Consider the following 24,891-nt stretch of genomic DNA (forward strand, 5'->3'; position numbering starts at 1 on the left):
CTTTTGTTTGTGTGTTTTTCTTCTTAAATGTGCTTGTAGAGTTTCTCACATTCAGTTATTGAGTTGTGTTCAACAAAGCAGTGTATATATGATGAGGAATGAACATTCTGAAATGTGCATATTGGTAATCCCAGACAGATGTGAATGTCTGTGTGAAAACTCACATACTAGTGCAGGAGAAACTACAAGGTTGCTTACCCTTGCAGCAGTGAATGCTGACTCATAAGAACAGCCCCGCTGGATCAGGCACAAGGCCCATCTAGTCCAGCATCCTGTTTCATACAGTGGCCTACCAGATGCCCCTGGGAAGTCAACCGGCAAGAGGTATGTGCATGCCTTCTCTCCTACTGTTGCTCCCCTGCAACTGGTATTGAGAAGCATTGTGCCGCTGAGGTGGCCCACAGCCACCAGACTAATAGCCATTGATAGACCCGTCCTGTATTAATTTGACAAAGCCCCTTTCAAAGCCATCCAAGCTGATGGCTATCACCACATCCCATGGCAAAGAATTCCATAGATTAATTATGCACCGTGTGAAAAAGTACTTCCTCTTGTTGGCTTCCTGTTGTTGGTTTCATGGGATGAACCCTGGTTCTAGTGGTGTGTGTGTGTGTGTGTGTGTGTGAGTGAATGAATGTTCTGTCCACCCTCTCCACTCCATTTTATACACCTCTATCATGTATCCCCTTAGTCGCCTTTTTTCCAAGGTAAAGAGCCCCAGATGCTGTAGCCTAGCCTCAAAAGGAAGGTGCTCCAGGCCCTGATCATCTTGGTTGCCCTCTTCTGCACCTTTTCTAGATCTACAATATCCTTAAGAATGGTGACCAAGGCTATATGCAGCACTCCAAATGTGGCCACACCATAGATTTGTATAAGGGCATTATAATATTAGCATTTTTATTTTCAGTCCCCTTTCTAATGACTCCTAGCATGGAATTGGCCTTTTTCACTGCTGCAACGCACTGTTGAAACTTTCAATGAGTTCCCTGCTAACTGAGCAAAGAGGCACCTTTTAAAAGTGGTGGTTCTCTTTATTTAGCATGGGGAGAGCAACTGGCCCCACAGCATGCCTCCAGTGGCTGTTGCTGGTGTCTTATCTTAGGATTCTTTTTTTACATTGTGAGCCTTTTGGGGACAGGGAGCCATTTTATTTTCTTACCTGTCTATATCTGTCTATGCAAACTGCTTTGGGAACCTTTGCTGAAAAGTAGCATATAAATATTTGTAGTAGTAGAGTTGCCTAAACAGCTTCACTTTTCTTTTGTTTTTCTACACTAGGTGCACTCAAAGCTGCTCCATTCAGTTGTGTCCGACCCTCAGTCACTCAAAGCAGTGTACAATAAAAATATAAAGATTAGAAACAATTCAGAAGACAGATAAGTAGCAATACAACAGATACAACAATAGCTAGAACAGCATACAACAGATTAGTAACTAAATGCTTTCCTGAATAAAAAGGGCCTCTAAAGCCAGTCTAAAAAAGGGAGCCTGCCCAAACTCCCTTCCGATGACCTTCTGCAATTGTAGCATAACCAGCAGGACGACCCAGACTATAGTAGTGGGCCATCCCCGGAGGAGATGGGCCAGGGGGCAGGACCCCAAGTACGATTTTAAAACAGAGGCAGGTTTATAACGGGGAAGGCAGTCCTTGAAGTAACCTGTTCCCAGGTTTTTTCAGAGGTGCAAGTTATGGGCGGTATAGAAATCTTTTAAATAAAATAAATAAGTGGCTTGGAAAGTTAATACCAGCATTGTAATGGTCTGGAAATTAATTTTTATTTATTTTATTTATTTATCATATTTCTATACCACCTGCTATGTATATCTCTAGGCAGTGTGCAAAATTTAAAATATTTGTGTCAGATTAAAAGACATGACAATAAAAACAGTAGAATAAAATTATTAAAACAATTTTTATAATTAAAATTCTAATTAAAAGCCTGAGGAAACAGGAGGGTCTTGAGGTTCTTCCCGAAAACAAATGGAGTAGGTGATGCTCTTCTTTTCAGCAGGGAGCTTATCTCAAAGCCCTGGTAACTAGTTAGCGGGATCAGAGTGATATGAGGGATCAGAGTGATATGCCTTGATCGTAGTTCATCAGCTGACATTTGGGCAGCTGCATTTTGTACCAGTTACAGGTTCTGAACAGTTTAAAGGCAGGCCCACGTAGACAGCATTGCAGTAGTCAAACCTAAGGTGCATGTAACTGAGACCAGGACGATGTCGCCCTGGAGTTGATGAATCGGACAAAGGTGACACACCTCGAACTGGAACTTGTTGCAGATATTATCAACTATATGTTGAAAAGGTGCTTATTTACTTGAAGGCTTCAGCATTACGCAAGAGGGTGGGGAAAGGTGGCTTTGCACCATGTTGTACTGTACAGCAAATGTATGGGCTCTTAGCCCAACTGATAAGAAGAATAAATCCTCCTTTAATGTGGCTTTCAAATAATTGTGGAGAATTGGGGTTTCCTTACCGAACTATTGGGACTCTAACGATGATTAGAGCAGATACACATCTATGAAAGAAGTGGCTCACCACTACCATTCTTGCCTTGCAAAGTGTAAACGCAGGGCAGTGTTAGGTCCTTTCTGGGGTGGCCTGGCCAGTATCGGTAACCATTCCTTCAAGGCACTGCTTGCTTCAAGATCCTATCCCTTCCTAGAAAACTGTCCCAAATACCCCAGGGGTGCTAACTCCACAATTTGAGAATCCCTGAAGTACAGACACTTCTTATCTGGAGAGAAAGCTAGGGAAGGTCACTGCTGCTGCCCAACTAGCAAGTTAAGTCTATGCTGAGCCAAACTTGGGCAAGAAGGCTTTAATGCCTCTCCTTTCCTCTTGCCACGAAACCCAACCACTTGGAACTGTTATTCCCAAATGGTGTTAACTGCATCTCCACTGTTCCTTCTCTACTTCTGCTCCCAGAACTCTTGTTTCCTGCCTCGGCAGAGGAAGACTCTCACCACAGTCTGGTGTTCATGTGGGTACTCTGTGGCTTGCATGTTTACTCACTGATCTTCAGGGGAATTTGTACAAGAGAATGGAACAAAACACAGCCTTGTGTTTAACACCTACATAATCTGTTACTCCTAGATTTCTCATAACTTTCTCAGCCTCATCCCACCCCATAAGGACATAGGGATCTTCCTTATACCAAGTCAGATCATTGATCCATGTAGCTCAGTACTGTCTACACAGCCAGGCAGTGGCTTCTTCAAGGTTTCAGGCAGGAACCTCTCAGCCCTATCTTAGAGATGCCAGGGAGGGAACTTGGAACCTTCTGCATGCAAGCATAAAGATGCAAATGCAAACCAGGGCAGACCCTGCTTAGCAAAGAGGAAAATTCATGCTTACTACCACAAACCAGCTCTGCCTGACCCCATTACAACAGCCTGTGGCCACCTACTAATGGACTTCAGAGTACTGACAATGTGGCTCTGATTGATCATTCCATTGTCTTGAGATCTCTTCCTTTTGATTAATGGGAGCAGCCTAAACCCAGCTTGCGACATGGAGCTAATGAGATTTTCAATGAGACCCCATGAATCCACTCTAATTTGCTATCATAGAATCCACACTCAGAAAACCTCTGAAATAGGAGTGTGCACGGTTCGGTCCGGCATCATTCCATAGAACGCCGGACCGGTCCAGCGGTCCGGCACAGGGGGGGCCTGTCGCTTTAAGCGGGGGGGTGGTAGTACTTACCACCCCGCCGCCGCTCTTCCCCCTCCGGCGCTGTTCCCATCAAGGAATCTTCTTGGGGCGGCAGAGTTCCTCTCTGCCGCCCCTGCCTGCCCCCGTCGTTGTCTCAAAATACCTCCAATGCTGCCCCCGTCGTTGCGAAAGCCCACAGACGAGCGCTAGCGGCGCGCATGCGCCCTGCGCGCCGTGCGCCCGTCTCTGACGCTGCCGTGCGCGCCGTGACATATGCGGCGCCACATACGTCACAGCGCGCGCGGCAGCATCAGAGACGGGCGCGCAGGGCGCATGCGCGCCGCTAGCACTCGTCTGTGGGCTTTCGCAACGACGGGGGCAGCATTGGAGGTATTTTGAGACAACGACGGGGGCAGGCAGGGGCGGCAGAGAGGAACTCTGCCGCCCCAAGAAGATTCCTTGATGGGAACAGCGCTGGAGGGGGAAGAGCGGCGGCGGGGGGGGTAAGTACTACCACCCCCCCGCTTAAAGCGACAGGCCCCCCCTGTGCCCGTCCGGGGGGCCTCCGAACCTTGCACACCCCTACTCTGAAACAACAGAACCCTGTACCCCATGGGTTAGAAACCCATGGGGGTGGTTGGCACCCTATGTGCACTACACCACCACTCTCTCTGGGCCACCCCAGCACCCCCCCCAAGTGCACTGAAAGGCTGCTGAAAGCTCCATTATAACTTACTAGTATTTTTAAGCCCGTTATGATAACGGGCGCTAGCTTTCTATCCCGTCTTTTCTGTCTCTCTCTCTCTCTTTCTGTCTCTTCCCCCCCCCCTTGTCCCCTCTCTCTTTTTGTTTTTTGTTTTGTTGTTGTCTCTGTTTTTGTTCTTCCTTATTTTGCTTTTACTTTTTTTTGTTGGGGGGGGGGTGGATGAATAACGGCCAAAATGGCCCATGAGAAGGTGGCCGCCCCCGCCTATCGCCCTCCCGCGCACCCAGCTGCCGGAGCCCACCTTACCCGCTCCAGCCCGAAGGAGAAGAGAGGAACTCGGAAACAGAGCTATTCTCTGTGTTAAGCTGCTGCCTATACTGTCGCAATGGACGCAATAGGCGTCCTTTGCGTCCATAGCGGCAGTTTGAGCAGTGACTTAGCACAGAGAGGAGCTCTGCTCGTGAGCTCCTCTCTTTTCCCTCGGGCTAGAGCGGGTAAGGTGGTCTTCAACAGCTGGGAGGGCGATAGGCGGGGGCGGCGACCTTCTCATGGGCCATTTTGGCCCTTAATCTTTTTTGGGGGGGAGCGGGGAAGGTGATTTTGGGCAGCTGGGAGGGCGGGTGAGCAGGCGGCGGCGACGGCTGTGAGCGGGCGGGGGCCTCGTTGGCGGCTTCGCCGCCACCTCGCCCAGCTTCCCTGTCCCCCGTCTCGGTCTTCCCCCGCCGCCATTGCCCTCGCCTTTTTCAGGGCGGCCGCTTCTGGTTGCCTCGGCCTCCTCTCGCCGTGCCGCAGCCGCCTCGGCCACTTTCCCCCGCCGCCACACACCGGCTAATGGCCGCCCGTGGCTGTGGGACACTGGTGTCTGAGGTCCTGTGTCCCTTGGGCTCTTCTGGGCCTGCGCGAAGCGCAGGCCCAGAACAGCCCAGGGAGGCAGGGACGCAGATCCCCAACGTTCCAAAGCCACGGCCACTCACTTAGCCTTTTATTATATAGGATGAGGAAAAACCTTAAAGACGCGTGAACTTCAACAATTTGCCAAAAATCAGCCCTCTGCCAAAATCTTTTGAAAAAATTCAGGTAGCTTCCTTGCCCCTACCCGGCACTACCACCAACCCCACCCGGCACTAGGACACCCCTTTCCCCCCGACGTGAAGCAATACACCCTTCATGGGGGAAAACCTTAAAGACGCATAAACTCCAGAAATTCACCAAAAATCAGCCCTCTGCCCAATCCCTCTGCAATTGGGGTGGTAACCTCCACCCATTGGGCACTACCACCTCACCCCACTATTTTGCCCCTGGGACCCGTTTTTTTTACCCGAATCGATTCGGATTCGGATTTAATCCGAATTTAATCCGATTTAATCCGAATCCGAACCGAATCAGGGGTGATTTGGGTAGCCCATATTTGGGCACAGAACAGAATGGGGGTGATTCGGTTCAGGTCCCGAACTGAATCACTGAAAACCCGAATTGCACACCCCTAGCCGCAGGTTGGGGAAGCCTGATTTAACTACATTTTGCAGGTCAGTTAGCTGCCAAAAGCAGTAGTGGCTGGTAGGAGAGGAAGGGTATGCTGGTAGTGGAGTAATGGTGGTGGCTGCAGAACAATTAGGCCAGAGTATCTGCCATTGTGCTATTGCTGCACCTCTATTCCACCCTGTACAAAGAGTCCCAGGCCAGCAGGACAACTGTCTAGACTTCTGTGTGAATGGCTAGCAGAGAGGGGTGCAGGAATGGGTGTGAGCTGTGTATTCATGGCTGGCTGGAATGGGGTCCAGAAGTGTATGAGAAAGCATGCATGTGTTCCCTAATAGTCAAACTGAAGTAGTGCTGAACATTATTCTCTGTCATGGATTTTGGTGACTGGCAGGGGTGATTCCAAAGTGTAGCAAGGAATAGTGCCCCCCCCAACCCGTATTTCACTTTCCCATCCACCAGATGGGAAATGTACAGCCAAGTATCAAACAATACAGCCATAGTACATTATGATCCTATCGCTCAAATTCAAAAGAAGTCTCTGTTGTTTAAAGAAGCCTCATTCACTCACTCTAAGCCAGAACAAGCAACAGAAGTCAGGCAGACAGGAGACTCCTCCATCCTTCCAGGAGCCCTTAACTTCCTTCCTGCTCAGGAATCGGGCTGAGTGAGACCGTGGGTGCAGGGTCATCTCTCCTACAGATGTCCTGGTACTGATCTCTTTCAGCTCTCTTGGTTCTGATCTCTTTCCCAGTCTTTCGTGTCTCATGGTCTCTGACATGAAGAGATGGAAAGAACTCATTTAGCTTCTCTGTAATCTCCATATTCTCCTCAATAATCCCTTTCACTCCCTCATCATCTAACAGTCCAACTGCCTCCCTGGCATAAGCAGTTGGACTCTTTGTTCTAGGTGCCTCCCCCCACATTCCTGGTACAAAACTGCAGCAAAAGCTTCCTTATTTGAAGTAAGTTGTATGTGAAAGACCCATTGCGCCAACTGAGGATAGACAACAGGCCCGCTGAGGTCTGGAAAGCACACTGGCCAGAAGAGGTTACTGTGGTGCTAAGAGCAAAGCTTTAGAATTCTCACTTCTCACAGTTCCATCCCTAGGGGTGTGCACAAATGGTTCGCTGCTGAACCAGTTCACTTCGAACTGTGTGATTGTGGACTGAACCGGGGATGGTTCGATCCACGATCAAACTGAACTAGGCCTGGTTCAGGCAAACCGGGCGACCAGGCGGGGGCAGCAAGAGAGGTAGTAAGATTCTTACCTGGCCAGTATGGCTGCTAGTGCCACCACTCACCTTCCCTGGCGTGCCCCCTCTGGTATGGCGGTAGAGAGGTTCCAGCCGCTGTCATCCGTGGATGCCTCCACCACCATGTGGGTGGCTTCCTAAATGAGGAGGCATGTGCTCTTGGGGCTGTGCCAGGGAGGGCGAGTGGCAGCACCAGCAGCCATGCTGGCCAGGTAAGCATCTTACTATTTTTCTTGCCACCCTCTCCCCCCTGCTCAGCAGCCACTGCTTAGCATTGCTAGGGTCGCCCACCCCTGTACTTGTAAATGGGGAATCCTTACTGGATTCCCCTTTACAAGTATTAGCCACCTGAACTGCCAAACCAGTTCAGTCAAATGGACCAGACCAGCCAGTCGGTTCAACCAAACCGGTTTGGTCAAATGGACCGGACTGGCCAGTCAATTCGACAGCACACCGTTCAGCTTGAATTTGATTCAAATTGAGGCAAACTGTGATTTTTGGATCATGCACACCCCATTCCATTCTGATTCACTAGTTTGCAGAGACAACTCCCCCATGCTAGTTATGGTACATTCCACCCATCCATTCATCTAACAGAGAGGAAGAGACAGGAAATCTACTGATAAGTTCATGTTTACTTCCATATCATCTCCATAAATGGAGACCTCTCTGTCTGCATCAAATCCACAAAGCATGGAGGTGTTGGGCTGAAGTATTTCAATTTGTGATTGAGCCCTGATATCTTAACCTCCTCCGTCCCCTGTCTATCCCTTTTGGTTTGAGAGTTTCAGCTGCTCCACTCCATAACGGATCCAAATCAATTTCAGTATTTAGTGAAACAATTCTGTCTGCGTACTTTATCATTGCAAGGGGTGGGAATAGGAGGTAGGACTGTATATGGAAATGAATATATTAAATAAATGAAACTCCATGCCATAGGTGATGAATTCTGACTTGATACATTTTGCATACTTTGAGTTACTGCAGAGATTGGTTGTGAAGTGTTTATGAATTGCTTATATAGCTCTGAGTTCTGACACAAAGGCAATTTTATATCCGCTTATAGCAATAATGGATGCTAAAGTCTTACAACGTGATTAGATCTTAAAATGTTTTCATTGGGATTTGTTCACTAAGGATATATAATGATTTTAATGTAATAAATTAGAAGACTATGTAGAGAAATTCTGCAGAAATCCATCCCACCTTGATCTTCTGGCAAGATGCTTTAACTTACAGTTTCTATTGCTAAATCAGCGGTCTTTTAAAACTGGTGTTATATGTTCTCTTCAGGGAACCCCAGAGACCAATCTGGCTGCTGCATTCTGAACTAATTGCAGTTTCCAAACCACACACAAAGGCGAGCCCCACTTACATCGCATTACAGAAGTCTAGCCTAGAAGATAGCAGCATATGGACCATTGTTTTGAGGTCATAGCATTTCTGGCCAGTGTTTCCATCTAAGGCAGTTTATTTATTACTAGTATTTTTAAGCCCTTTAAAATAACGGGCTCTAGTACCTCTTTTTTTTGGTTGTCTCCTTTATTCCTTCTCCCTCTCTCCTTTGTCCTCCTTTCATTTTTTCTTTCTCTCTCTTTCACTCCTCTCCTTCCTTTTCTCTCCCTCTTCCTCTGTTTCCTTTCCTTCCTTTTCTCCCTCTCCCTCTCTCTCCTTTCCTTCCTTTCTTCTACCTCTTCTCACTCCCATCTTTCTGTTTTCTTTCTCTTTTCCTCTTTTATTTCTTTAACGGGCTCGCTCTTTGGGGCTGGCTGCTCCTCCCTCCCTTCTGTCTTTTTTTTTTTCCTTCTCCCTCATTCCTTTCTCCTTTTTCTTTCTTCTTCCTTCTTTCCTTTCTTCTCTCTTTCCTACTTTCCCTCCCTCCCTCCTTGTTTCTTTTGCCTCTCAAGCTCTGCTCTTGCCTGCGGGCTCCCTCCTGCATGTGGCGGCAGGAGGCTGGCCTGGACTGGGCCTCCTCCTCAGGCCTGAGCCAGGAGGGGAGAGAGCGGCGAAGGCAAGGCGGGCTGCTTCTGTGGGTAGACGGGCGAAGAGCAGAGCTTCCAGCCGCCAGCGCAGTCTTGTCTGCGGCAGCCGAGCCAGCCACCCTTCCTGGCGCTCAGACCGGCTACCGGGCTCCGTTCGCTGCGTCCGCCTCACAGACACAGTCGGGATACGGCCCAGGAGGCGGGCGGGTGGAGGCGCTGCAGCTGCAGGAGGAGGACGAAGAACCGGCGCTCGCAGCAGCAGCATCCCACGCCGCTCCCCCCCCCCGGTCCTCCCTCCTGGAGCCCCTGAGCTTGGCGCAGCTGAAGCGCCTGGACTGCACTCCACCAGCCAGGCCCAGTAGAGCTGCAGCAGCGGCTCCAGCAGTGAGCGCCCGGACGTGCTGTAGCGGTGCTGCTCCAGGCACAGCTGAAGCGCCTGCTCCGGCGGCCCCATGGTGGCCACTCAGCTGATGCCGCCCTGCCTGGACCCAGGGACTCCCTGCTCGCGAGCGTGGCTGCAGGAGGAGCCCGGCTGCCTCTGCAGGCTGATCTAGGGCGGGGAAGCTGCTCAGGCTTTCTGGCTAGAAGAGGCGGGCAGGAAGTCGCGGGGAGCGAAGAAGGCGTGGTGGCCGTCCTGTCCCGCTCAGTGCAGCCAGCAGGGGAAGCGTCGTGTCTGGCCGCCTTTACGCACACGTGTGTGGCAGGCAGGCGCGGTGCTTTCGCTGAGTTCTGCCTGCTTCTCTTTCCTGCTGCTGAGCAACACACGTTGAGGTGAGGCGGGGGAGTCAGGATCCAGTTCGCACACCTAAGTCATCGATTCTCTTCCTCCTTTTTATTGGCTGGGCCCACGGCTGCCGCCTCTGCACTCCCTGTAGCCCGTTCTTTGATCCCTGCTCTTTGCAACATGTCCACCGTTTTTTTCTCCATTCCCCTTGCTGCCCCCTCTTCCCTCCCGGTCCCCTCGCAGCCACCTCTGCGCTCCCGTTCTCCACGCTGCTGCCTGTGCCCTCCCCATAGCTCGTTCTTTGATCCCCGCTCTTTGCAACATGGCTGCTGTGTCCCTGCAGCCGTATCTTTCTCGGACGTTCTGGGCATGCGCGGAGCGCATGCCCAGAACGGCCGAGAAAAACACAGGCTGAGAAATGACACGGGATCAGCTGTAGCACTTTATTATAGAGGATGATGTGTATTTATTGAGATTAAATGGTATTTTTTAAATTGTGCATGTATCATTTCCCCTATGATACAATGTTAGTATTAAAAGTAATAAGCCTTGAATATATATTTTGTAATAAAACTTCTTGTATTAATTAAAAAAAAAACAAAAATAAACCCAGCAATGATTACCTTTGGGGGAAGATGATGTCTGGAATAAGCCATCATCTTCCCAGTAGGTGGTTACAGCTGTCAAAGCTAGATTTGGGTCCTAGCTTTCATCTCATACTGCATGGGAGAAGGCAATGGTAAACCACTCTTGTATTCTACCAAGAAAACCACATGGCTCTATGGTCGCCAGGAGTCAACACCAACTCAATGGCACAATCCCTTTCCTTTTCTTGAGGTTTTACGCATACACACTATTCTTTTGCTCAATTGGACCCAGTTCAAGGATGTGTAAATGGAAGCCTACTCCTGCACACAGATCTTTCTGGATCAATGTGTATATTGAAAATTGACATATGTTGAGTGTGTGTACCTTAGATTGGGGATTCTGTTGGTGTATCATCCACCCCGCTGCCTAACAGACTCCCTAACTGAGCTGACAGAGCTGGTTGCTGAACTGGTGTTGTAGTCGCCCAGTCTTTAGGTGCTGGATGATTTAAAAATCCAAATTGGGACTGGCTTGTCTGGTGCTGCTCAGGAGTTCATAGCGACCATGACAATTATGGGCCTATCTCAATTAGTCCTAGTACCTATGCATGTTGCTGTTCACATGCTGGATTCAGAATTTTGCTCAGAACAGGGGGTGTTTTGTGGGTGGGCTCTCCTGTAGTTTCCCCATTGTCATGGAAATTTCTCAACCTTCCTTTTCATGGGATGACCACTGGTTCTAATGTTGTGAGAAAGGGAGATAAATTTCTCTCTCTCTCTACTCCATTCATAATTTTCTACAGCTCTTGCCTCTTTTCCAAACCAAAAAGCCTCGTAAAGAAAGTGTTCCAGACCCTTGATCATCACCCTTGGGTCACATACACGTCTGAATGGAGGGAAGAAGTGGGTTCCCCCAGGGATCCCTACAGGAACCAGGTAAGCTGCAAAGTAGGTGACAAAAAGGCAAATGCCGATCAAGTTAAGCAAGTGTAAAGAGATGCATATTGGGGCAAAAAACCCCAGCTTCACATATACACTGATGGGATCTGAGCGGTCGGTGACTGACCAGGAGAGAGATCTTGGGGTCATGGTGGACAGCTCATTGGAAGTGTCAGCTCAGTGAATGGCAGCTTTGAAAAAGGCAGATTCCATGCTGGGGATAATTAGGAAGGGGGCTGGAAAAAATGCTAATGTTATAATAGCAATAGCAATAGCACTTACATTTATATACCGCTCTATAGCCAGAGCTCTCTAAGTGGTTTACAATGATTTTAGCATATTGCCCCCAACATTCTGGGTACTCATTTTACCGACCTCGGAAGGATGGAAGGCTGAGTCAACCTTGAGCCCCTGGTCAGGATCGAACTTGTAACCTTCTGGTTACAGGGCGGCAGTTTTACCACTGCGCCACCAGGGGCTCAGAATGCCCTTATACAAACCTATAGTATGGCCACATTTGGAGTACTGTGTGCCGTTCGGGTTACCATATCCTAAGAAAAATATTGTAGAACTGGGAAAAGTGCAGAAGAGGGCAACCTGTGACTCATTATACATGGTGCCTTGTGGAAAGGAAACATAGGGCCCCTCCAGCAGAAGTCATGGTGCGCTCCTCATATCATTCAAGTCTCTTTCTTTCCCAGGCCCCTGTGCTCCCCCACCAAAATGGGGGCACCCTGGGTTATGTTCTTCATTGTGTGCTGCTCCCTCAAACACATACACCCCTCACGCCACAAACAGTGCTCCTGCTATGCACTCTGTGACTATGGCCTGGAAGATCTGCCAAGTGTGCCAGTGGTGCATGGTCTTAATATGGGATGTTGCATCTAAGCAGGGGATCAGCATGATGTGCTAATGAACCAGCGGGCTTCATACTTGTTGGCAGTCCAATGATGTACATTTCTGGGAGAACAAATGGCAGGCACAGTGGGGATGCTCTCCATGGTTTCCTGCTGGTGGGCAAGTTAGAAGAAAGGTCTATTGGTTCATCTAGCTCGGTACTGTCTACACAGACTTGCAGCAGCATCTCCAAGGTTGCAGTTAGGAATCTCTCTCAGACCATCTTGACGATGCCAGGGAGGGAACTTGGAACCTTCTGTAGGAACCTTTCCAGAGCAGCTCCATGCCCTATGGGAATATCCTACAGTGCTCATACATGTAGTCTCCCATTCATATGCAGCTAGGGTGGACCCTGCTTAGGAAAGGGACAAGTCATGCTTGCTACCACAAGACCAGCTCTCTGGCATGCTCGTGCTATACATGTTCCAGTAGTCCAGATGCTTTTTGGGGGGTGCCCATGTACCAGGGTAGAGTTGGGAGGAGGGGATGCTCAAACTCCAGTAGGCTCTGTTGGCATCCCTCCAGCAACCATTGCTTTGCATTATCCTGCCCTCACAGTGGCAACAAAGTTACTTATAAACACCTTAATCTCTGGATAGTATGGGGCAAGGGGGTTGGTTCAGGCCAAGAACCAGGCGCTGGTTCATAGAAAGGGCAAATATGTTCTGCTTATGTGCCTCTGAGTTTTCTCAGGAATAAGATGCAGATCGAGTCCCGACAGCACCTCACTTCCTCCCACTATGACGAGGAGAACCAAGGTTCCCTGCTGGAATGCGAGCTTGTACAGGGTGCAACATTTGGTGCATGCAGCCCTCTAGGGCAAATACTGGACACTCAGCAGTCAGAGGAACTATTCACACACACCCTCAATGATACAGGACAGGAAGTGGGACAACCTGCTGGGGGTTGCAGCCAGGCCCTTTGCTGGATGAAGAGGCAGGTTCTTCTGACTAGGAGGTCTATCACCTACTGGAGGAAACACCTGGTGAATGCACATGAGACAAAAACAGGAGATATTGGGGTGTGAGTCTGGGGTCGTGGTGGACAGCTCATTGAAAGTGTCAATTCAGTGCATGGTAGCTGTGAAAAAGGCTACTTCCATGCTAGAAATCATTAGGAACGAGATTGATTTTTTTTTTTAAAGAATACTATAATGACCCTATACAAATATGGTGCAGCCCCATCTGGTGTACAGTGTACAGCTTTGGTCACCCTATCTTGGATGTTGTAGAACTGGAAAAGATGCATAAGAGGGCAACCAAGATGATCAGGAGCCTGGAGCACCTTCCATATGAGGCTAGGCTACAGCATCTGGGGCTCATTACCTTGGAAAAGAGGTGACTAAACAGAGACATGATCGAGATATATAAAATTATGCATGGAGTGGAGAGGGTGGACAGAGAGAAATCTTTCTCCCTCTCTCACAACACTAGAACCAGTGGTCACCCCATGAAACTGAAGGTCGAGAAATTTAGGACTGACAAGAGGAAGTACTTTTTCACACAGCATATAAATAACCTATGGAATTCTTTGCCATGTGGCATGGTGATGGCCACCAGCTTGGATGGCTTTAAAAGGAGCTTTGACAAATTGATGGAGGACAGGTCTATCAATGGCTGCTAGTCTGGTAGCTGTGGGACACCTCCAGCCTCAGAGGCATGATGACTCAATTCCAGTTGCTGCTCTGCCGCAAATGGGTACACATGTGGCCCCTTATAGGATCAATTAAGGATATACCTGGAGTTGGCATGCCTGTTGCAACCCTTCGAGGGTTGTGTTGAAAAACAAAGTGTTGACATTCCACTCGCAAAGCTTGTTGTATAACTATGTCTATGCTACCTGCCCCTTAACTACCAGGCATGTGTACAGGAAATGGTGTGCGGGGGAGTGTCTGGATCAGGTGTAGATCTTTGCTTCTTCTCCTCTGCTGGCATTGTACTGGAGAGTCACTTCAAGGGCTTAGATGGGGGCAGGGGGAGAGACCCTGGTGGGGTGGGGAAGAGGTCAGCTACTTTTCAGGGAATATGGGGGAAGAAGGTAGGGGGATGTGGAAGGGGTGGCTTTGGATCCTCCGGAGGAATGCCCTGTTACTAAGGTCCATAGTCAGGTAACATCCTTACGCTGATGCTCAGAGCAGAAACAATCAGGAGCAAAGGTGGGAGTAGGTGTGGCAAAAGCTGTTGCAGTCTGTCAGCACCCAGTTGCAGTGCAGGGATGATGGTTCAAATCCCCCCCTTTTTCTCTCCCATTGCCAAGAGAACCTTTCCCCCTTTGTAAAGCTTAATCTGAATGGGCTATTGTATGGGAAAGAAAGGCTCCAGCAGGCGTGGATGTGATCACAAGGTGTATTCAGTCTATCTTTGAACAGTAAAAGTGGGAAGAGAGAATCCTCATCCTCTTGTCCCAGGGTGGCGGGGGGAAGTCCCTTCCTCCCCAACTGGGGAAGACAGTTTGTCTTTCCCCAGGGAGATTAAAAGAGGACCCCCACAAAGGGGATGCTGGGATCCTTATATTAATCAATACCATTTTCCTGGCTATTTATTGACAATCATGGCCAGGTGATTCCCCTAGGGAGAGTTCCCTTGCTGTTCTCAGGTTGCCATCAAATGGCGAGGTATGCATCAAGACAGGGATCATCAGGAAAGTATCCGCACCACAGCCCTTCCCAATGCTGCAACTACAAAGTAGATTGTACTTTGTACAAAGTAGATTGTAGATTGCCCACCCCACCCCCCCAAACCCCTCTGGATGCATAGAACCGGGCCAATCCCCCCAGAGCATATTAACTTCTTATCTCTTCATTACTCTAGTATTTTTTTATCTCTATGAAAATCTCACTCCCCATACTTTCCAGCGGGAGAGTTCCCCCAGATTTTCTGAGAAAGTAAGGAATTTTTCTGGGGTTTGGGATTTTTTTGGTAAATCTGGGCAAGGTATGGAACGTACCTATGAAAATGATGTGTGTCTGTCTTCTGTGGTTTGGTCTGGAAGTTTCATGTCAGTCAGTCAGGCCCAAGGAGCTTTATATTATAGATTAAAGAGGGGTGGGTGGGGGTGGAATTGAAGTTCAGGATTTTTCAAAAGCACAAGATAAGAAAGTGAATAAATATTAAAGGTAAATACACAGCATATAGCATTTAAAACCATAATAAAATGCAATTCTCAATCACCAGCCAGTATTCAGGGTTGATTGTAAGAAAAGGTAAGTTTTCACTTGCTGATGGAAAGAAGCCAGCAATGTCTCCTGATGAATTTCCCTGAATAGTGCCTTCCATAAAGTGAGTGACATCATAGAATTGTAGAATTTTAGAGCTGAAAATGACCTTGGAAGTCTTCTGTTCCATATCCCTGCCCAGTGCAGGAAACTGCTACAGAGTCCGTGTTTGAATCCTTCAGTGAAGGAGAGCCACCACTATGTGAACCCAACAGTTCCGTTGTTGAACTCATATAGTTAGGAAATTCTTCCTAATGTCTAGCCAAAATCTATTTTCCTGCAGTTTCAACCCACTGGTTCTAGCCCTGCCCTCAAGAGCAACAGAGAACAAATCTCATCTCTCTTCTGTATGACAGCCTTTCAGCGATTTGAAGATGGTGATCTTCTCTCTCCTTAGTCTTCTCTTCTCCAGGCTATGCATGGCCAATTCCTAACCCAACCATTCTTCATAGGACTAAGTTTCCAGACCCTTTGTGATCTTTGTTGCCCTCCTCCAGTTCAACAATGTCCCTCTTAAAATGTAGGGCCCAGAACCGGACAGTGATTGTGCACAGTCTTCTATTGCCCTAACATAACGCATCAGTCCAGGGCTACTGCACAGTAGGGATGTGCCCAAAATGAGATTCAGCATCCAAATCACAGGCACATCCCTTTAAAACCGTGGGTGTACTCAGCCCCTTTAACATGAAGTGGAGCAGGTCCATACCTGCGCCTCCTCCGATCGCCGTCATTGCTGTGATCCTGGAACTCCACTAAGCAATGCCCGTGCACCAAAAGGGCATCTCCCAGCTGCCCCTGTATGACACAGGCATGCACATGGCTGCCACACCTATGTCTTTTAAAGGGATGTGCCTGCAATTTGGATTCTGAATCACATTTCAGCACATCCCTTCTGCAGAGTCCTAAGGCAGCATCAGGGCTGCTCAGAATGAGCGGTTGCACTAGCAGAGCTTCTGCTGGTTTGCCTATTCACTGCAATGGGGAAAACAGTGGAAGTGTTCCTAGTACAACTGCTTGTTCTGGACAGTCCTGATGCTGCCTTAGGATGTTTCAGCAGCCCTGGAATGGAGTGTTAGGGTGACAGAAGGCTGCGCATCATCTCAGCTACTATTCCAAATGGTGTCTAAATTGCGAGCAGTAATTGTTCCACTCTTCAGTGAAATGCAGCCTAAGATTGCATTCGGTTTTTTTAGCAGCTGCAACACACTGCTAGCTTGTATTCAACTTATTGTCCACTAAGATATCTGGGTCCTTTTTCACATGTACTGCTGTCAAGCCAGGTTTTCCACCTCATCATAGCACATGTTCTACTCAAAAGTGCGCTCATTGATCTCCCCTTAGTAGATGAGGAACCAAATGTTCCAGTTTTTCCTCTTTATCAAGGGACAGTCCCAATGTTCTGTTACTTGTTCATGCCAAATTGTAGTAGATGTTTTTCTATTTGAAGGATGCTTTATTTGTTACCATGAGTTGCTAGAGTGGTCTGTCTCTTGCGCATAGGCAAGTCAATGCACATGTACAAGCCCAGTGGCCTCCTGGTAGAGAGCCTGCTATTTCACATGCAGGAGCTGCTGAGGTTTATTATGAACTGTGGATAGCACATTATAAGTATTTTCTAAGCATCTCTTTAACCCAAAGAAGAGACACCCTTTTGGGTTTCAAATAAATGGAGGACACAATATTGTGAAATAAATGAATACAGCATACGGAGACTTCTGCAAGGTATAATGGGGAAAGCTTAGAATTACTAAGTATGGGAATGGGGATATTGCAAGTTTCCCCCTGGTTTGTGAAATATAAGAGGCTAATAGGAGACAGAACAAGGCCACATCACCAGATCTCACACTGTGCCCCTGGAGGCATTCCCCTAGCTTTGATTGGTACACAAACTCCATCTCTCTCTGGCTCAGATGGACCTGGTCACAGTCATCCATGCTGCATGGAGTGGTCCTTGATTAACCTTCAGACACTACAGCAAGTGCAGAATGCAGCGGCTAGTATTTCAATGGGTGCTGTGGTGGGAACATATTACACCATTGCTCTACTACTACTGTGAAGAATATTTATATACCACTTTTCAAAAAAAAAAAATTCCAAAGAGGTTTGAAATAATAAACAAGATGGCTGCTCTGTCCCCAGAGGGCTCACAATCTTAAAAAGAAACATAAGCTAGACACCAGCAACAACCACTGGAAGGATGCTTGCTCTCCCCCTGCTCAGTAAAGAACATCACAACTGAAAAAAACATTCACCACTGGAAAAACCATCACCTCTTTGACCAGTTAGCAGGGGTTACCAGGGCTGCCAGTAGAGCACTGGTTACCAGCTTTCTGGCATGATTCAAGCTGTTGTTTGTTGTCTTTAAAGCCCTTATTTATGTACAGTATGTGTTATTTCTCTATGTAAACTGCTTTGGAAACTTTTGTGGAAAAGCGGTATATAAATATTTGTAGTTGTAGTAGTAGTAAAATGGTTTAGGATCAAGATACCTGAAAGTCTGATTCTACCCGAATCCAAGATAAAGTCCACCTTCCACCCTCAGTTCTTTTCTGTTAATCATAAGCGGGTCATCTTAAATCCAGAGTTACCTCTGTTCTTGGCATTCCCTTCCTCCTGAGGTGTGGCTGACAGTTTTAAGCACACACGAGCACTTTTTTATTTACCTTCCCCAAATCCTCCCTGACTCTTTTGGTTCTGTGATAAGCTGCGAGTGTATTGGGAGCTGTCTGCCTTCTGTCTCCTTTGTTATTCTCTTACCTGGTTTTAAATGGCTGCTTTTATTGTTTTTAATTAAATGCGATTATTTTAACTCTTGGATAGTAAGTTGCTTGGAGTTTCCTACTGGGAAAAGAAAAGCGGGATATACATTTGTTATATACATGCAATAAATAAATGCGGAAGCCAGGCATTCCTTAAGCAAGATGATTTCCAGGTTGGCAGGTATGTACAAAACTTCTTATGAACTTGAGTCTGACCATCTGAGTCTGACCATCTAGTTCAGTATTATGATCTACACCAGGCATTCCCAACCTTAACTTGGATGTTGGGTCCCCAGATGTCATTGGACATAGGAAGCTGCCTTATACTGAGTCATCACAACTCCCATCACAACTCCCATCATCTCTAACCACAATTGACAAAGCTGTGGCTCTCCAGGTGGGAGACAGTGGCTAACATCCAAGCTAAGTTAGTCATGACTAAGTTTAGTTGGCTAACATGATGAGGAAAGTTACTCAAAGTAGTCCCATTGACATTAAAAGGCACGCCTAACATCCTTATACTGAATGAAGGGAGCGTAATTGTCCTTATTCAGCCCAGCATAGCATATTTTCAGTGGCTATTGCTGGTGTCAGTGGGTATTGCTGGTGTCTCCTTTGTGTTTTCTTTTTAGACAAGACAAGGAACAAATGTCTCATTCTTTTTGCTGTGTAAACTGCTTTGTGAAATTGTTGAAAAGCAGTATATTAATAATAATAATAATAATAAATAAATAATGGCCTACATGAAGAAACTTCCTCAAAGAAGTCCCATTGCAATCAAAAGAAAATTTGAGGCATGCCTAACTTTTCCTTTTAATCTCAATGGGACTATTTTGAGTAATTTTGCCCATAATATAGTCTGATGATGATGATGATGAGTTAATCATGACTAGTTGGTCCCATTAATTTCAATGGGACTTAGTCATGGCTAACATAGTCTGGATGTTGCCAAGTGGTCTTTCCCAGCCCTATCCAAAGATGCCAGGCATTGAAACTAAAACCGTCTGAATTCAGAATATGGCCGCATTCACATGTAACACAGAACTGGAGGTGAAGGGACTTCCGGTTTCGGAAATTGCATGTCTGAATGCAGGCAACTGCAGTTTGGTCAAGAAATGGACCTCGGTGTCCCTCCCTGAACTGTTTTGTCCCTTCAGTTCATAGTAAGGTCTGCTACCTGGACGTCCGATTCCACGGTGCCAGCATTACGTCCAAATGCTGGCACTGCAGTCTCCCACTTTTGTAACCAGAGTTGAGGGAGGAAGCTCCTGCCTCTCTCCAGCTGCTATTGGCTGCCGGGGCTGCCCTTCAGTGAAGAAGGAAGCCCATGCAGCCGGTCCCCCCAACCTCTGCAGTCAGCAAGACTGTAGTGAGGGAGCTCTCCTGAACATCCAAATCTGGACGGAAGAGGAGGGGGAGCGAGGTCCAGAACCACATCCGAAGGCAGCCATTGTGCTTTACATCCCCTTGAGATACAGCCTCTCCAGACTTAACATAGGACCCTCTTTCTGAACTCATCTGGACTACTAGTACTACTAGGAATATTTATATTCTGCTTTCCAACAAAAGTTCTCAATGCTGCTTATATGGAAACTAAGTAAACAAGAAATAAGGTGGCTTCCTGTCCCAAAAGGGCTCACAGTCTAAAAACAAGACTGCAGATGCTGAAACCATGGATGCGGAGCATTGACTCTGGGATGGGGACGGTTAGGTTCCTGGAAGCTGGAAAAGGGGCAAAACAAACATGCAGAAAAACATGGGGGAAATCCTTTTTAAAAAAGAAATGAGCAAAAATGGCTCTCCCTGACAAAATGGTGGCCAGAAATGACTTCTGTGGTCACTTCTGGCCCTCTAGGAACTATGGATAAGTGGGTTTTAACTCTTTCATATCCACAGATAATGAAATCAGGTATCAATTAGACACCAGTGAATACCTGAAACTGCGGCTATAGAGTCTGCCTATATTGATGTTTGCCTGTATATGAAAGACTGTAATGCAGTGGTCTTCACTATTTTTCAAGTGGGTTCAAAAACCATAAATGTGAGAGCCATTTCCCACTGTGCTGATCTCCAGTGTTTTATTCAGTTCTGGGATGGACAGAGTCCTCTCTTAAGAGCTCTAGGAGGAAAGCACTGGGAAAGTGTACACTTCCCAGCACTCCATGCATGCCTTACAAGATGGCGCAGGGGCTCAAGAAGAACCCACCAGCACTGGGCAAAGTGCAGCACAGCACAGTGGTAATAATTGCCTCTGCCTGGGAGCTTTACACATGTGGCTTTCAGCTCGCATCGCCTCCAGATTGGAGGGTGTGTCCACATAGGAATGTAGGAAGCTTAGTCAGACCATAGATCCATCTAGCTAAGTATTGTCTAATCTACACAGACTGGCAGCAGCTTCTCCAAGTTTGCAGGCAGGAATCTCTCTCCGAGCTTTCTGGTATGCCCCGCTGCTTCTCCCTTGATGTGTATAGGGTTCATTGCCAGTAATTTGGCTTTTTTCAAAACTTGGTCACCATAGGAACATAGACTTCACATATGCAGATGTTGTTAGAGGATGCCTGGAAGCTGATGTAACCTGAGCCCTTTGTGCATGAGGCTGCATTTTCCTTCATCACAGAGAGAAAGTAATTATTTCTTCTTTAAACTTCCATGACTTCTTGGAGAGAAAACATGAGGTGATGAGGACAGTCATAAAGGCAAGTTCATTATAAAAATCAGCAAAGATTTGGGTCGGATTCGGCAGGTTCGGGTTAAACGTTCTGTTGTTTGATCTGGCTGCTTGGCAACTTGTCTTGCCGGTCTTCCATAACCAACTGTCAAACTAACAACAAACAAGTTGTTCTAGTAAGAACTAATCTGCCTACTTTCCTTTCACTGTCTCTACAATTGGACTAAATTTGGTTCAAATTGATGTCCACAAGTTAGATCTCTTGCACCTCAAATGTTCACGTGTTGACTGTCTTGGATTGGAGTGCATTGCATCATTACAAGCTACACCATTGAGGTGTCCCTGTGTGTCACTCACTACAGTTGTACCAAATGTGGTCCAAATTGGTTAGACAGTCCTCAAGTTAGTGCACTTGTGCCTCAAAAGTTAACAAGTCCGCTGTCTTGGATCGGGGTGGATGATATCATCACAAATTACAGCATTGAGGTTCCCCCTTGTGCCCCTACAGCTGTAGCAAATTTGGTCAACCGGTTAGGCAGTTCACAAGTTAGCCAAATTGTACCTAAAAAGTTTACACATCCACTATCTTGAATTGGGGTGGATGACATCATCACAAACTACGCCATTGAGGTATTCCTGTGTGTCATTCATTATAACTGTCCCTATGTGTCCCTACAACTTTGCAATGCCTGGACCAATATGAACCAAATCAATTGTATCTGATTTGGTTCATATTGGTCCAGGCATTGCAAAGTTGATAGGGGAACACACAGAGACAGAGACACACCCTCAGAATGCTGGGTTATTTCATAAGTCTCATAAAGTAGGCTAAAAACGCTGCCTCCTCTGGCATGTGATTGGTTGGAGAAAAAACCCAGAACAAGTTGTGGGAACGCACACAGGAAAAAGATCTGCAGGGATTGTAGAGAGGAGCCGACCCACACGAACAGTCCATTTAATCCCCAGAATTAAACATCTGTGATACTGCTGCGAAGCAGATTTGCTCTTCAGATACCCTGCGGCATGAAGCCATGTCTGAATAACTTCCTGGTGCCAGCGGACTGTGTAGAGCATTCAGTCTAGGCCGAAGCTTCACACAGGCCCAATAAATAATTAGTCAGGGGGCTGTTCTTAGGGTTGATGTGCCTTCCAATGAAGACCACTGCTCTAAAGGACAACTTTTCAAACAGTTGAGGAGGGCACCTGATTTTTTTTTTTTATTATTTTTTGTGACGGCGGGGAGGTCAAGTAAGTTCTTGACTCCAAGACACTACATTTACCATTGTATGACAAAGAAAACTCATGGCTCCAGCATAATTACAAACCCAGGGAAGCACAAGGGAAATTCATCTTATTTAATGGCACCTGATTGTCACTGAGCAGCCTGTTCTCCCCCTAGGCAACATTTGTTAAGACACCTTCAGCCTCAGTTTTTTAATTTTGTGCGAAGCTTTCTCCCAAACAGAATGAAGGTTGGAGTTTACATAAAGCCAGAGAATGACATGAAAAGTTTTAACTTAAGCAGCAAAATAGAAAGGCTAATCTTATTTAAAAGTAATATGTGTTTCTTGATTGAGTGCCCAGATACACTCAACTGGGACATTTTAGTGGAATCGGTTCTAAGCTGTTACACTGAGTTATACAGAATAAGGTTTCCTGAGCTCACGTTGCCAGACCTGAAATACTCTTGTGGCTGCATTTAATAAAGAAACGAAAGTCTCGGGGTAAGGGGATATGATTTTTTATGACAGAAGGAATGCAAATAACTTTTAGTCTCGTTGCCTAGACCGGGTTGGGTCTGATTTGATGGAGTTTAATAATGACTTATAACCTGTGCTGACAATGTCCAGGCCCCCACAACGTCATTTAACTCATTTATTCTGCTTGCTGTAAAAACAAAGAGATGGCAAATAAATATATGGAAAGTTCATTGTTTGTCAGAGGGCCCAAGCCAAGAGTTTTCAGTGACCTTTTAAAATATGGTCCCTTGCTAGTACTAAAATGTCTGTCACTCAACGCACACACTTGCACGGGTTGGCCTTTTAACCCGTGCATCTTGTTTTTCTCTCTTTCAACTGGTTGTATGAATTTCAAATCAGCTGCAGCTCTTTAAGTTTTTTGCCCCCCTCCCTTTCTCTCTCTTTCTCTCTCTCTCTCTCTTTCTTTTTTTGCATTGGAGGATTACTGTAAATTGCAGGCTGACAATTACAATGTACAGCGCACTGGAGAGTTATTAATGGATAGGCCTACTGATGGCCTTTCAGCACAGGCTTGGGCCTGGTATTCTTCACTCCTAATTGGATCCAGGGCTTGAGGCCTAGGTGGATGAGGCAAGAGAGAGTGCGGGGGAGTGGGTGTCGTCTGTGGAGCCCCACTTTATCAGAGGAAGGTATCAATTGATCATAGATAGCTCCTATTGGCAACGTCAAAATCTCTAATTCACCTTCTTGCTAATGTCTTGTATTGGCTTAAGCAGCTCCATTATTTGACAGCGTTCACTTCAGCTGACAAAGCCCCGCAGGTGGTTTTAATAGAAGATTTCGATTGCTAGAGATTGTACTAAAGACAGAGCAGCAGTTCAACAGACACAATAGAGGCTAGTAAAAGAGAGAGAGAAGGAGGGGGGGAAATGCTAAGTCTGTTTTACAGTACTCCCAGAGAATACTAATAAGACTAGAGCTGAAGTTAACCACAACTTCCATTTACTTGGCACTTTTGTGATTCCTTTTTTTTTTTTTTTAAGTTACGAATCCTGCACAGAGCTTTTCTCTTGGGTTTTGGTATTTATTTTAAGCAATTAATTATGCAGGGGCATAAATTATGTTTGACAAATGTAAACTAGGGAGGTCATAGCGAGAGATAATGCCCCTCCTTTAAATAGTGTTATAAAAATATTTTCAAGAGCAATGTCCAAACATGGGGGAGGGGAAGCCAACAAATATAAAAACTGTTCTGGGTACTGTCAATTGGACAATCAGAGCCTTATTCACACATTATATTCTACACACATATAATCTGTGTCTAGCCTATGCTGGTAGAGAGAGCTGCACCATGGGGGGTATGTGCATGGAACTGCCCACGGTGGTTCGGTTCAAAATTGAAACAAAACCACCAGTCCATGGACCGTTTGTTAGAACTGGCTGGTGATTCAGTTTGTCCTGTCGAACCGGGTCGAACGGGTCTGGCCCAGTTTGAGAGTCTTGTTTGTAAAGGGGAATCCGGTAAGGATTCCTCTTTACAAGCAAAGGGGATTCCCTAACTGATAACTTGGCAGAGAGGCATCTTTTAATATGGCGATTCTCTTTATTTAGCAGGGGGTGAGTAACTGGCCCTACCCACTCCCAGCACAGTACCTCCAGTGACTGTTGCTGGTGTCTATCTTATGTTTCTTTTAGATTGTGAGCCCTTTAGGGACATGGATCCATTTTATTTATGTATTATTTCTCCGTGTAAACCGCCCTCAGTCATTTTTGGAAGGGTGGTATAGAAATCGAATAGGGGTCACAGAAATCACCACCAGCCAATTACAAAAAGCAGCTTTACTGGGAACAGCCTATATTCTGCGACGATATCTATAACAAGTGACAATAAAATCCTGGCATCCCAGGTCCTTGGGAAGGACTCGATGTCTGGATAAAACAAACCAGTCAATAATACCTGTCTGACTGTGTAAATAATTAATAATAATAAAATATAATGGGGTTCAAGGGGCAGGGAAGATGGCATCTTACAAGCAGTTCCTTGGTGGCAGCCCCTCTCGGCCATGCCAGTGTCCCCCCCCTCCCCACAGGCTGGCGGGTGGCTCACCTCTGACCTCCCTGCACACGCAGAGACAGGTACCGGGCCGCCCACTGGCCAGCATAAGTGGAGGCCCGAACCGGGCTGCCCACTGGTTTGCGGCGTGTGTGGGAGTGCTGACGGGACTGAGAGGGGCTGCCAATGTCCCTGCTGCAGAGCCACAGACGAGGAATAGTTACTTCTGCTGCGGCCAGGCCAGCAGCTTCAAGGTGCCCTCCTGC

At 46.9% G+C, this 24,891-nt stretch overlaps 1 long non-coding RNA gene across 1 annotated transcript; it reads right to left on the reverse strand.

Annotated features, from left to right (window-relative positions):
- Positions 1–5,316: 5,316 nt before the first annotated feature.
- On the reverse strand, positions 5,317–24,670 carry LOC128339713 (uncharacterized). Its single transcript, XR_008313182.1, has 4 exons — positions 24,604–24,670; positions 18,203–18,286; positions 15,178–15,251; positions 5,317–6,619 (listed from the first exon to the last, which is right to left on the reverse strand). It is a non-coding gene; the product is annotated as an uncharacterized LOC128339713 (long non-coding RNA).
- Between the last annotated feature and the right edge of the window lie 221 nt (positions 24,671–24,891).

The sequence above is a fragment of the Hemicordylus capensis genome, chromosome 1, assembly GCF_027244095.1.
Source record: "Hemicordylus capensis ecotype Gifberg chromosome 1, rHemCap1.1.pri, whole genome shotgun sequence".
Lineage (NCBI taxonomy): Eukaryota > Metazoa > Chordata > Lepidosauria > Squamata > Cordylidae > Hemicordylus > Hemicordylus capensis.